This window comes from Mesocricetus auratus, unplaced genomic scaffold, assembly GCF_017639785.1.
Source record: "Mesocricetus auratus isolate SY011 unplaced genomic scaffold, BCM_Maur_2.0 Super-Scaffold_100006, whole genome shotgun sequence".
Lineage (NCBI taxonomy): Eukaryota > Metazoa > Chordata > Mammalia > Rodentia > Cricetidae > Mesocricetus > Mesocricetus auratus.
The window spans coordinates 65,392,536-65,406,244 of NW_024429190.1; the positions used below are offsets into that span (position 1 = coordinate 65,392,536).

Genomic DNA, 13,709 nt, shown 5'->3' on the forward strand with positions numbered 1-13,709 from the left:
ATTGTCTTCTCTTTGGAACACATTGAAGAAAATACTTGTCTCATATTCTTGTGTTTTGAGCCTTGATTACTAGCAGTTCAAGGTATTGTGAGAGAATCCTGGATCCACGGATTGCTAAATGAACACATTAAGATAAAATAGTGTGTTTGTATTCTGAAAATTATCTCCAGTCAATACAAATGTTTGTCATGTAGGCTGAGGGCCCACACTTCTCTTACGGTCACTGGGTAAGCATGACAGGCAAGCATGTGTTAGAAAATTTTTATACCAATTTTGTTTTGCTTCTTCTTCAGCAGACACTGAGCTTCCTCCTCCATTTTCTTTCTTTGCTGTTCTGCTGCTCTTTTCTCTGTCTGCAATGTTCTGTTGCATCAGGACTTCTGCTGGACAGGCTTCGTCTTCTTCCTCTTCCCTTGCACTGGTATTTTCTCCCAGGTTTAAAAGTCACCTGTTTCTGGGAAAGGTCTAGGCCCTGCCCTATATGAAATGACAGACTATGGACACCCCCATGGAGGGCCTCACCCTCCCTGGGGGAATGAGGGGTTGGGAGGAGGGCACAGGAGGAGGGGAGGGAATGGGAGAGGGACCTGGAACTGACTTGTGAAGCAACCTTGTTTCTTATCTAAATTTAAACTGGAAAATAAAATATAAAAAAATGTTAGGAATTTTTCTTTAAAGTAGTTTATAGTATATCATGTTAAAACAAGATTTTTCTTTAAAAAAAGTCACCTGATTCTGAAGGTTAATGGATAAAAGGCTTATCTTGCGTAGCCACCAGTTTACTGGAAAAACTGGAGCTACCATTTGGGATACCAAAATTCAATGGTCCCCTCTTCTTAATGACACTTTCTGAGTCTTCCTTATACTTGGTGTCATGTCCCTGAAATAGGCTCCAACTGTTCCAAAAAGTTTTGTTGTGTTGCCACATCCCTATTCCCTCCTCATTCTTTACACTTGCGGGTGCATCTTTATCCCAGGAAGTCCAGTCCTCCATATCTGTCTGCTTAGGGACAGGGGAATCTCTGGTGGGCAAAGTCATTTGGTCTACACTGCATTTCCTTCCTCTCTCAGATCTACATGCTAATATCTTTAAAAATGAGAACACGTTTGCTAAGTTCAAACAGTAAAAAATCAAAACTGAGTGATGGCCCTCATGAGAACCAAAATCTTCCCCTCCCCTCCCCCTTCATGCTTGCCTGGTGGAGGCTCCAGGAGACCTAAACTCACACTCTAACTGCAGCCTCACATCACCCTAGTCAAGCTCAGTCTTAGGTCTTTATTCAAACCAGGGAACAACTCCTGTCACAGCCACCTTTGCTGAATATCAGGTACAATAGCATCCCCTTTTCTATTATCCTGGAGTTGTTTTAAGAGGAATTTTTAATCATGAGATATTTTTATTCAATGTTAATGCAAATAATGTAGTTTTATCTTTGCAATCACTCACAGCATAATTCTCTTTGCAGCACAAGATCTCCTGTATAACTATGGTTAAATAATTTCTTGGTTTTATTTTATTCCATTAACATTTTTTCATTTATTTTTACAAACCAACCACAGTTTCCCCCTCATATTGTCCCCCTCCAGCACCCCAGGACTCCCATCTACCTATCTTCCCATCCAATCCTCCTCAAACTCCACTTAGAAATGGGCACACATCCCATGGGCTTGAACAAAGTCTGGCACATTCAGTTGAGGCAGGACCAAGCTCTGCCAACTGCATCATGGCTAAGGAAGAAAATCCAGCATGGGTAATAGGATCCCAAATGCTAGCTGAGTACCAAGGACAGGTAGTAATCTCACTGCTAGAAACCTTAACAAACATACCTTGCTACACAACTTTCACACACATGCAAGGGGACTAGGTCAGTCCCATAGAGCTCCTTAACTGTTGGTCTAGAGTCATGAGCTCCCACAAGCTCAGGTCAGCTGTCTCTGTGAGATGCCCCATCATGAACTTGACCATCCTTGCTTATACAATCCCTCTTCCTTTTCTTCATCAGGACTCCTGGAGGTCTGCCCAGTGTTTGATTCTGGATCTCTACATTTGCTTCCATCAGTTACTGGATGAAATCTCTCTGAAGACAAGTAGGGTAATCACCAATTTGATTACAATACATGGCAAGTTCAGTCACCCTCATAAATATTGCTGTGAGTCTTAGCTGGGACAATCCCTATGGATTCTTGGATGTTTTCCTAGCAACAGGTTTCTCCCTAACCCCAAAGTGGTCCCCCCATCAAGATGTCTCTTTCATTACTCTTCCCCTCTGCCCTGTGCCCAATCTCCCTTCCTCATCCTGCCTGTACAACCTGCTTCCTCAAGTTCCCATCCCCCCAAATCCCCAACACAGCCCCCAGTTTTCCCAAATATCTCTATTAATTTCCCTTCCAAGGGAAACCCATGCATCCCTCTTTGGACCCTTATTGATATCTAGCCTCTCTGAGGCTTTCAATTATGAATTGGTTTTTGTAAACTAACTCCTAATAATAACTTGTGAGCGAGTGAGTACATGCCATGTTAGTCTCACTGAGGCTGGCTTGTCTAACTCAGAACTATTTTTTCTATTTCATCCATTTGCCTGCAAATTTCAAAATATCATTGTTTATTACAGATGAGTAGTACTCCATTGTGTAAATGCACCACATTTTCCTTATCCATTCTTCAGTTCAGGGGCACCTAGGTTGTTTCCAGGTTGGGCTAGTATGAATAATGCTGCTAGGAACATAGTTGACCAAGTGTCCTGGGTAAAATAGTTTCTAAAGCAAAGGGGAAAACAGAAGAAATGAAAGGGAAGGAGAGGAGAGCAGAACTAGTGAGACAAAACTATCAGGAAATAGAGAATGACAGACAGAAGTTCATTCATGAAGGAAATGCACATAGCCCAAACAAACAGGACAATTGTCAAGAGTGAGAGAAGTAAGGAATGTTTCCTAAAAGTCTATGTGGAATATAGATTAAGGATATTTAAATAATTAAAGAAAGGAGAATAAAACTATAGCAATCACCTGCCTAGAAGTGCATGCCTCGATGTGACCTGGCCAGCCTGCCTAATGAGCAAGGTTTCATCACAGACCACACCCAGTGCTTCCAGGGGAAATAAGCTTTGCAGCTTGTATGGAAATGTATCCTGGCTCTTGAGAGCCAAAGAATACCAAAAAGTCACTGTAAGCTTAGCAGCTGACAGCTCTGCTCCAGGGAAAGGTTTCCCCATTGGAAGTGTAACAACTTTGCTCCTGCAGAGGAGACTTTCACTGGGAAGTTCTTACAGTGCTGTTCTGGTAAGGGAAAGGTCCCCTATTGAAAGTATTATAGTTCTGATCTTCTCTGCCTCCCGTGAAATTTGTTACAGCTGTGCTAAGCTCCAGTGAAAAGTGATACATATCACAACAAACCTCACTAAAGAGATTTATTTGGAAGGATAAATCCAGGAGAGTGTGTGTGTCTCTGCCAGATGAGAAGCAGCAATACGCTTAAACCAAAATACCAATAGAGAGTTTATAGATAGCTGCGGGGGCTGGGGGGAGCTTTCCAGAGTGACTTGAGATTGATGGAGTATTCTGGCCTGATTCTGGGGGAAGCTCAAGAAATTGGTGGGATTTCATGTTCAGGGATTGGCAGGATTTCATGCCCTGATCCTGGGTCAAGTCAGGATCAGGATGATTTTCTTTGGCCGGGACTCCAGTCAAATCAGGGGACGGTTATACTTTCCTTGATCTTTTCTACGCTACAATAGGTCAACCCCAACACATATTCCATTTACAAATTCCTGGAACAGGAAAAGAAGCCATTGCTGCAGAACCTGATCTAGGTGCATGTCATCACCAGGAGATAAAAAAAAAACCTGAAGGATGACTGAGACAGAAGAAGCCTGGTATTTATGGTGTTTCCCAGACCAGGGCCTTGAATCAGACCAATGACTTGTGACAACGAGTATTTTCATGTAGAGCTATGAGGGAGAAAAGAAAACATGAGAGTTACATGCTACAGTTTCCAAAGCCACTGTGACAAAATAATATTAGATGGAGGCGTGGATAGGATGAAGGAACAGAGCTGTGAGTATGTTGGGGAGAGAGGCAGAGCTATGGAGTTGCCCAAGGCCTGGATTTACCAAGGCCACATCAATGTGCATTGCCTACTACCACCTGAGGCCATGTTTATGTATTTGGCCTTTGCTACTACCAAGAGTCATGTCTGGGCACAGGGTCCTGTTCCAGTCAGAGACTGAGTTGATGTCTTGGACCATATTACCATGCAAGTCCTGGCAGTTGTCCATGGCCTATTCTTTGGGAAAAGGCTGTGTTGATATCCCTTGTCTATACTGCCACTGAAGACCATGTTCATTTCCCACTATTCCCATAAACCCTCCAAAGTCCATTTTCTCCTTTCTATCTGCCTGACTTCATGTTCTCTATATCTTTTTTAAATAACTCACTACATCTCATTTGTACTGTCCCTGACTCCATGGTGTGGCTCATCCACTAGAGTATGTTCAGTCTACAAAGGGACACATCCTTAAAGAAAACACACCTTCCTAACCCAGTCATAAAAGGACAAACATGGTATGTACTCACTCATATATGGATTTTAGACATGGAGCAGCCCACAACCCCACCAACAGAGACTGGGGTGCAGGGAGAACCCTAAGAGAGATATGCATGTTAACCTGGAGAAGGGTTAGAGAATGTGATCTCCTAATTTGATTGGGGGGGGAGAAAGGAAAGGGTAGAAGGAGATGGGAGAAAGAGAGGGAGAAAAGAGGAGGGGAGGGGAGGACATGGGAGAGCAGGAAGGTTGAGCCAGGGTAAGAATAGAGGAGAAAGGGATGGGAGATACCATAAAAGAGGGAGCCAGTATAAGTTGGAGGGGAAATCTGGCACTAGTGAGATCTTAACAGATCTACAAGAATGACACCAACTGGAATTAAGGCTATCTGAAATGCCCTCCAATGATAATGAGAATGATGACTACTTTATATGTCATCCTGGAACTCTCATCCAATGGCTGATGGAGGCAGAGGCAGACACCCACAGCTGTGAACCTAACTGAACTCCTGGAACCCAGTTGCAAAGAAGAGTGATGAACAAAGGAATCAATATCAGGCTGGCAAACCCACAAAGGCAGCTGACCTAAACAAGGGGGGAAAACATGGACCCCAGATTGGTGACTGTGGAGCCAGCATGGGACTGATCCAGAAACCCTCCCACTGAACCTGGGTGACAGAGAGGAGGCCTTGGCAATCTGTGGGACCTGGGAGAGTGGAGCAGTATTTATTCCTGACATAAAGAAGGACTCTGGGAATCCATGCCACACAGAGGGATGCCCTCTCAGCCTGGACAAATGAGAAAGAACCTGGGCCCTTCCCAGGATGATGTGACAGACTCTGAAAATCCCTCATGGAGGCCCTTGCCCTTGCTGGGGAGCGGAGGGGAGGTGGAGTGGGGGTGATGGGTTGGGAGGATTGCGGGGTGGGTGGGGAGGGGAGGGAGAGTCAACTGAATATGACATGTGTAAAAAGTTAAATAAAAAATATATGGAAAAAAAAGAAAACACACCTTCCATCATCTAATACCTAACAACTATCCCTCAGTGAGCAGTTGGATAAATGATTACATTTTGTAAAGGTAATAATAAATAAAACCTCATTCCAGAGGATGCTTCAAACATAATAGTTTCTTCACAAGAAATAGGCTTCTCTCAAGTAAAAGCTGTGGACTTGACTTCTATTAAACCTAATCCAACAGATGATGGTGGCACACACCTTGAATACCAGCACTTGGGAGGCAGAGACAGGCGGGTCTCTGTGAATTCAAAGCCAATCCGGTCTACACATCAAGTTCCAGGACAGCCTCCAAAGCTACAGAAAAACCATGTCTCAAAAAAATGAAAAAAAAAACTAATCCAAAGAGGATGGGGAAGATGGTCTTCTTGGCTTGTCACGGCCAACCTGCAAAAGAGTCCAATTATCCACCTACACCTCCCTTATAAAGCACACATTTTATATGTTCTTTGCTCCATACTGCTTTATAACATCTATAACCTCTCTATCTCTCTGGAAAGTATCTTTTTTCACATAATTGTCATCCTTGAAGAAGTGACTGTATTGATCATTTGACTGGTGAAATATAACATGAAATGTGAAGTCAACAGCAGGCCATCGAAACCAATAATACCATAATTCATGTCTTTCATTTTCCTTTACACTGTAAGAGCTGCAAGTTTCAATAGCCCCCCTGAGGAAATGACACTGTCAAATCACTGAAACATGCTGACAGTGGGTATCTCATGATATTTCATTCAAGATTGAAATCCTCCATCTTGGAAGGGAGTTTCTTAAGACCAAAGATGTTAGAAAGTAGGCAAAACATCAGCTTTCTGTAGGCAGAAGAGAACCTGTTTAGCTCACGAAGAAACCAACTCAAAAGCTTTAGGAAGCCCCAAGAAATATCCGAATTCACTAGATTCTTCAGTAATGTTACAGCTTTAATTCTGACATACCAAGTGAAATTTATTATCCAGACTTGTCTAATTCATATTCTGCAGTATTCTTGCATCTGTATGGTGTGACATTCCTTAGTCTGAGGAAGTTTTCTCCTATGATATGGTTGAAGATATGGTCCATAGCAGTTTCATGGGATTCTTCCCCTCATCTATGCCTATAATTCTGAGGCCACACAATTCCTGTACTTTCTGTAATTAAAAAAAATATGTTCTTTATTTGGCTAAGGTCCTCTACACTACACTTTAGTCCTAATACTCTCTTTTCTGCTTCATGCATACTACTTGCAAATCTTGTGTTCTTCCAATGAATTTCTGGGTGTTTCAATTCCACCTTCATTTCAGTTTGAGTTCTCTTCGGTATGACTATCTTTTTATTGAATGCTGCTCTCAAATACTGAATTGTCTTAATACTTTCCATCAGTCTTAAGTTTGTGTTTCCTTGGGCCTCCCTGTGTGTTGCTGCCTGTGAGTCCAGCTCCCAAAGCTGTTCCCAGTGTAGTGAAAAGGATGCCTCCGAGCAGCTAAGAGGGAGGGGATATTTTCAATCTGTCTAAAGGAAAAAGACAAACACAATCTGAGGGTCATGCTCTTTTAATTTCTTACTCCCCTTTTTTAGTTCCAATTATCTCCTTCCAATGCTCCTCTTCATTCTGTTTATACAGTTATGTACATAGTTAACAACAAACTTTAGGCAGCAAAAAAATGTTACAAAACTATTTCTCAGGGTCGTAATGCATTACCTTGAGTAAAACCATAGGGAGCAGAGCCATTTACTGTGGCAACACATAGGTCAAGAGCACTGGGCATTTCAGTATGATGACATTGAAAAGTGTCCCAAGCCTAAGGATACATTTTTCTATCCTGTATGTAGCCACTGAGTACAAGGAGGGAAGCTTGCAACTTTCATAGTTCAAAGCTGTGAGGCCAGATCGTCTTCTGTGACCCTGGCTATCTGTGAAACTTTTCCCACGTAAAGCTGATTCTTTCTGGACTTAATTGGTGAACTGTTACTCTTGCTAACCACATAATTGTTAGAACTTAAACATAAACAAAGCTGAGCCTTGATTTTTGTGCCATAAACTGAGGTTAGAAGTTTGTGAAGAGTGTTGATTGCTAAAGAATTTAATAGGGCCTGACTAGAGAAACCGGCAAGTAATCCAGGTCCCTCTGCCTCTAAAATACCTTATCAAACCAGAAATCTGCAATTCTGTCCTTGTCTATAATCTATGAAGAGTCTAGCTTGCAATCCATGCACAGAGTCACTCAGTCTGGCTAAGATGTCCTTGATTGCCTTGTCAGCTAGCTAATGATGGAAAACAGTCTTCTAAGAGTCTTGCCATTATCTGGAACAACATCTAAACTATAAGGCATATTTGATTCACCACAAGTACACAGTAAAGGAGGATGTTATCATTCTGTCAATTTACAGGAACTACAGATCCCAGTACATGAGGAACTCATTGCCCATAATACTGGGAACAATCCCACGGCTATTTTAGGGGAGAACAGATGGTACACACAAGAAAATTACAGGCAGAATCAATCATGTCCAAAGGTAATTGACCCATAAATCTTGTTATGGGTTTATCCTCCATCAGAAAATGACTCGTCTGATAGATCTTCCTAATGAATTTCTATCGTCACCTATTATGTATTCTTGTGGACCCCAGCACCTGAGTTTTTCTTCTCCTTAAGTTCTTTGTTCTTGATTTCACTGAGCTGTTCCTTTGTGTCTTTTGGTGATGCCTATGATTCTCCATTTAAATTCTGTGTCCTGGAGTTCATCTGGGTAATTATCATTGGCAAACATTTCTACAAGACTGGTAGGTTTTACAAAGGAATCGCTGGCTTGATTTTTCATTATGTTTGCATTTGTACCATAAGATCTTGGCATGTGTACTTTTTGGTGAATTCTAAATCTCATCCTGAAAGAGTATGTTGGATAGGAGTTAGATATGATATACAACAATAAACAAAAAGCATTAAGTCCAGGGCCAAATTTAATGCCCTGGGATCATTCCCCAGCACTACAAAAATCTTTTAACCAAGTCAGTGTTGTATAAGGGTAAGAAAAATGCATGAGTCCAGATGAGGAGAAAATTGTAAGTTTAAAATTAAAACACAACTTCATTATTTAAGATTAAGTTGCAAAAAAAATACAAATTCTTATATAAACAAACAAGTTATTTATTTCAGAAAGTATATATGTTATTATCATGGTATGTTGTGCATGTATGTGTATGTGTAAGTATGTGAATGATTTGGCAAAATCTATGAAACAGTGATTTTTAATTCTCAATCTCATTTTTGTTACTAAATTCTCCGAAGATAACATGAGAATTCATTCTTTTAGTATTTGTATTTCCCACATAACATTTTTAAGATGAGGTAGGAAATCATGGACTAACACATAATAAAAGATGACCTATTAAAATATTCAGAATACTCTTGGATTTTGTCTTCTTTGTTTTGTTTTGTTTGTTTGTTTTGTTTTTGTTGTGTTTTCCTTCCCCCACACCAACACTTTTTCTCTTTTAAAGATAATTCACTAGACCAAGGAAGGACCCTTTGGTTATATAAATTTGTGTTTATGTAACTTCCTGACCCCCATTAATGCTTGTTTCATACTCTCACTGTGTGTACTGACAATAGAAGAGATCTTCCATTTGGCAGGCTGGAAGAACCTTGACTGGTGTCCTGGTTTCACTTGCTAAATTTAATTTAATTATTTTACTAAAGCTATATAAATCGTGTGGGAAAACAGAATACGTTTTTGAATTAAAAATATGAGAACAATTTATCCTTTTCTCCAAAATAGGGAGTGTGCACAGTTATCAATTGTTTTCCTGAAACAAAAGCACATTTTGACTCACTGTACATCTTCCTCAGGAAGCCTTACACACTGAGAAACTGAGTGGATTCTGATATGAAAAGAACACAGAATCCCATTGCCAATTGTTAAGATGCTTCCTGTTTGTAAAGTATCAAGCAAAGTTGCTTTATTTTCCTTCTTGTGTTTATTTTATTGCCAATGAAATTATACTACAACATGTATAAGAGGTGAGAGTTCCGGGTCTTTGTCCTTCATCTTCCACCACTCAGGAATAACTGAGCAGAGTCCTCCTGCTAATCAGCTGAGAAGGTTCTCCAAGGTAGGCACCTGGAAATGCAAAGCCTTTGACTTGACATCAAATTGTGTGCAGCTTTCAGAGATAGCATTTTAGTAGGTTGTTTATAGGATATTCTTTTTTCATCACTGATAAAGTAAGTGCCTACAAGAAACCATTAGTCATAACATGTATTGCATTTTTAATGTTTTGCAAATTGCAGGAAAGTATTCATGTTGATCACTTGGGACAATGAGTCCACCAAGTGTACAATTCCCTGTCTCCTCCTTGTACCTTATGGTTCTTTAAGATTCATAATGATGGGATACTCTCAGATAGACTCTGAAAGAGAATTATTTTAACATATATATTTATAATTAATTTTCTCATTTTTAAGCTTCATATGAAATATATCTTAGAAAAAGCAGTATGTCAAATTTGTTAATAATATCTACTGAGATTCTTTCAAGGTCTGAATTGTTTGGCTCCCATATTTACACTATTAACAGAAGGAGCTGAGAGGTCACTGTACAGAGTGATATGAAGGGAGAACTGAAGAAATCTGGCTCCAGAAAAGGATAATAAACATTAAGATGCTGAAAAGAAAATAGAGCTAAAGAATGATGTTTTCTTCTGTCCTAGTTATTGACAAATTTGATGGATGCTAGAAAACAGATTTGTGAATATTGTCATGAACTACCATGACTTAGCTTAATGACAAATGTAATTTACATACTAAATGATGTGTTGCCCTTTGATTGTATCTCATAGGAAAACTTCTTGCTTATCGTCTAGCTGTCAGGAAAATTAAATTTATCACTTATTACCATGTTACAGTGTATCAAACACAATTCTACATGAGCCTGTTATTATACAACAAAATGTACAAGTGAAAAATATCCATTTTGAGGTAACTACTGCTAAGCCAAAAGCTTCTGTTGCTCAATCTTCATAGACAGATATCTGGCATTCTGTCATCATCAGCTCAAAAGTCAAATGTAAAAACAACTCCCTCACTATACAGTCAAATGTAATGAGCTGCCCATACTATCCCACTAATACTGAGTTCAAGATAAGGGTAGGAAAATACATACACACCATGCATTGAGACAAGTCACAAATAATGCCATTTAGTTTTTAAATGGAATGATAATCAGCCATTGTGCTTATTTTCAGGAGCTACCAAAAGATGAGACCACTGTATTTGCTCTTGGGCCTGTGGGTTCTTGGAGGATGTTTCCTGGTAAGAATCACTAATCCCTAACAAACACCTTCATATTCTCTTGTTGCCCTTTACTTCAGTCTTAATATTGTTTGTCTGCCTTTGCTAATATATAGAAGCTGCAAATGACTGATAACATGATACTCTAGCATTTTAAATTCCACTTTGAAATTCTGATTTAGCTTAATAGTCACAGAAAGCTGAAGATTGCCATATTCAATTCTCAGACCTTATGCAGATTTAATTATAAATCCAGAGTGTTTGTTCCCTTACTCCAGCAACTGCACAGGTCACTCTTATTGACCTGACCTAAAAGCTGATATCAAAATATTCATATCCTTAGCAAAGTCGCTAAACTGGCTGGTAACATAGCAAATAATATTACTTAATACTCCACATTGCCATACCAAGATGAGCACTGATCACAGTAAATTACTTTTTGATTCATCTGGCAGACTCCACGATATAGAAACATGAATGACATTTACCAAAGGTGGAAACAGAGTTGTTTCAAACACACTACAGAGTCACACAGACTATACATAACAGAGATTCCAAACACAGCCATTGCACTACAGCGACTGCTAGTCTTCCTCACTTTGGCCTCTTTTGAGCACCTTGCACTGTAGTTACCCACTCTAAAGAGTCACATTAAACATATCTGTACCTTCCACCACTGCTATACTAACATATGTTGAAAAGTACAAACTCTGGAATATGTTTTGAAATTTATTAAAATTAAAACTTAGAACAACCCTAACCTCTTGAATAAAACAGACATTTCCCAGTGCTGTGGGAAACTACTTCCATTTGTGATTGATTTCAGTGACCAGGTCCAATAAATCCAAGCTTAAGATTTTTTGTTCATAATATTTTCTTTCCCTTCAATAACATCTAAGCTTTGATCAATGACCTGTACGCTCAGAACAAAGAGGGAAACATTTTCTTTTATTGACTTTCAGGATTTTAGACTTAGAAACATGTAACAATTCTCTATTGCTAAATAATAAATAACCAAAAATTTAGGATTTCAAAAAACTTTTTATCATAGTATAGCCTACACTTGACTTTGTGTTCACAAGTGCCACACTCAGCAAAAGAGGAACCCTGAATGTGCACTCTGTTCTTCATCCTAAAGTCATCCTTTTCACAGTTCACAGAATTCCATCACTTAATTCCAGTATTGAATGGACTCAACTTTATTTATATTTTTCTTAACATAAAGTAACTCCAACATATGTCTTTGGAGAGGTGAACGTTTAGAGGCCATCTGAAAATTCTACCTAGCCCAGAAAATGTTTGTGCTGATAATTGTCTTTGAAATATCTAATGTCAGATTTTTACTTCCTTTATTCCACAGTCTGGTGAATGTCTCAGAGGCCGCAGAAGACTACTTGATCTTAAATATACATCAGATAATCGCCGCCCTACCCCTCCCAATGATCAGGAAATTCCTTTCAAATTCTCTTTTGCCTCTGATTCAGAATTTGATATGCATACCACTCCTCTCTATGCTCCAGAGTTACAAACAATTCTTCTTTCCTATAATCCAAATTTACCTCCCATACCCAGTCTGTCACAACCCAGCCCACCAATCAATCCTCCTCCTACTCCAACACTTCCCCCAATACTAAGTAGTGCCAATGTCTCTATAAATACTACTACTGCCTCAAATTCTACTGATGATTTTCTGAACTTTTGGCAAAGATTAAATTTTACTTTTCAGTTAGATATTTGAAAGCATTGCAAAAAATTGGGGTAAATAATCTTTTAATGCTTAACAATCAACCCCTTCCCAAGCATCATACAAAATGAAAATAAAGAGCTAAGCAGCATTGCAAAGCATCTATTGTTGTCATCAGAGTGATTACCACTCTGTGTTACTTGAATAAAAGCAATCCTTCCAGAAAAATAACCTTGTACCATTAGGCAGAGTAGTCATTGGAGTAAATACAATATCACATCTTGTAACACAGATTCATGAGGATAGATGAACAGATATGATGTCCTGTGGGGTGTCTCTGTCAAATAATTGCAAATCACAGAAAATATTAGTATATATTAAAAGTATTCTTCCACACAGCATGTTCCTGAAAATTCATGGGTACAATGTCATCAATATATTTTACCTTATCTGGATTATGCATTCATAGATTCAACAAACCTTGCATGGAAAATACTCAAACAAATATATTGCATGTGTACTGAGCATGTTCTTTTCTGACATTATTCCTTCAATAACCCATACCAACTATATTCATACAGAACTAACATTATCACACAAATTATAGCAAATCCAGAGATGATTTAATGTGTGAAAGAACACTATATAAGTTAAATGCAAACTGTACATCACTTTAAATGGAATACCTGAACAACTACAAATTACAGCATACACAATAGCCTGAGAACAATGCCCCCAAGGATACCAGGAGACCGTTGTGATTTTAACCAAACTGCGAATGGAAGTTTCTGTCCTGTCAGGGTCCATAGCCGTTTGGAACCAAATAAATACACAGGTACTTATATTAACTATAAACTCTCTGGCTGATGACTCAGTCCTCTTACTGGCTATCTTTCTCTTAATTATTAACCAATAACTACTAATCTGTATGTAGTGAGATATCCATCCTGCCCACACCTTTAGTGCTGACTACTCCCATTTGGGCATGGTCACAAGTGAGGACATGACAGGGAATGAGTTTAGGTCTGGGGTCGGGGCAAGTGACTCTCTCTTGCATCTGGTCTGGTCACAGAGAGCAACCTGTGCTGATCCTTAGAGCAGCAACCTGCTGCAGCCTTCTGCTTCTTATGTAAGTGACTTCTCCCCAAAATAAATTATATTTAACCTGTATTTGAATCTAGTCCTGTGTATCATAAT

General features: G+C 39.4%; 1 pseudogene; it reads right to left on the reverse strand.

Annotated features, from left to right (window-relative positions):
* Positions 1-251: 251 nt before the first annotated feature.
* LOC101839904 lies at positions 252-4,274 on the reverse strand (annotated as a pseudogene).
* Positions 4,275-13,709: the final 9,435 nt, after the last annotated feature.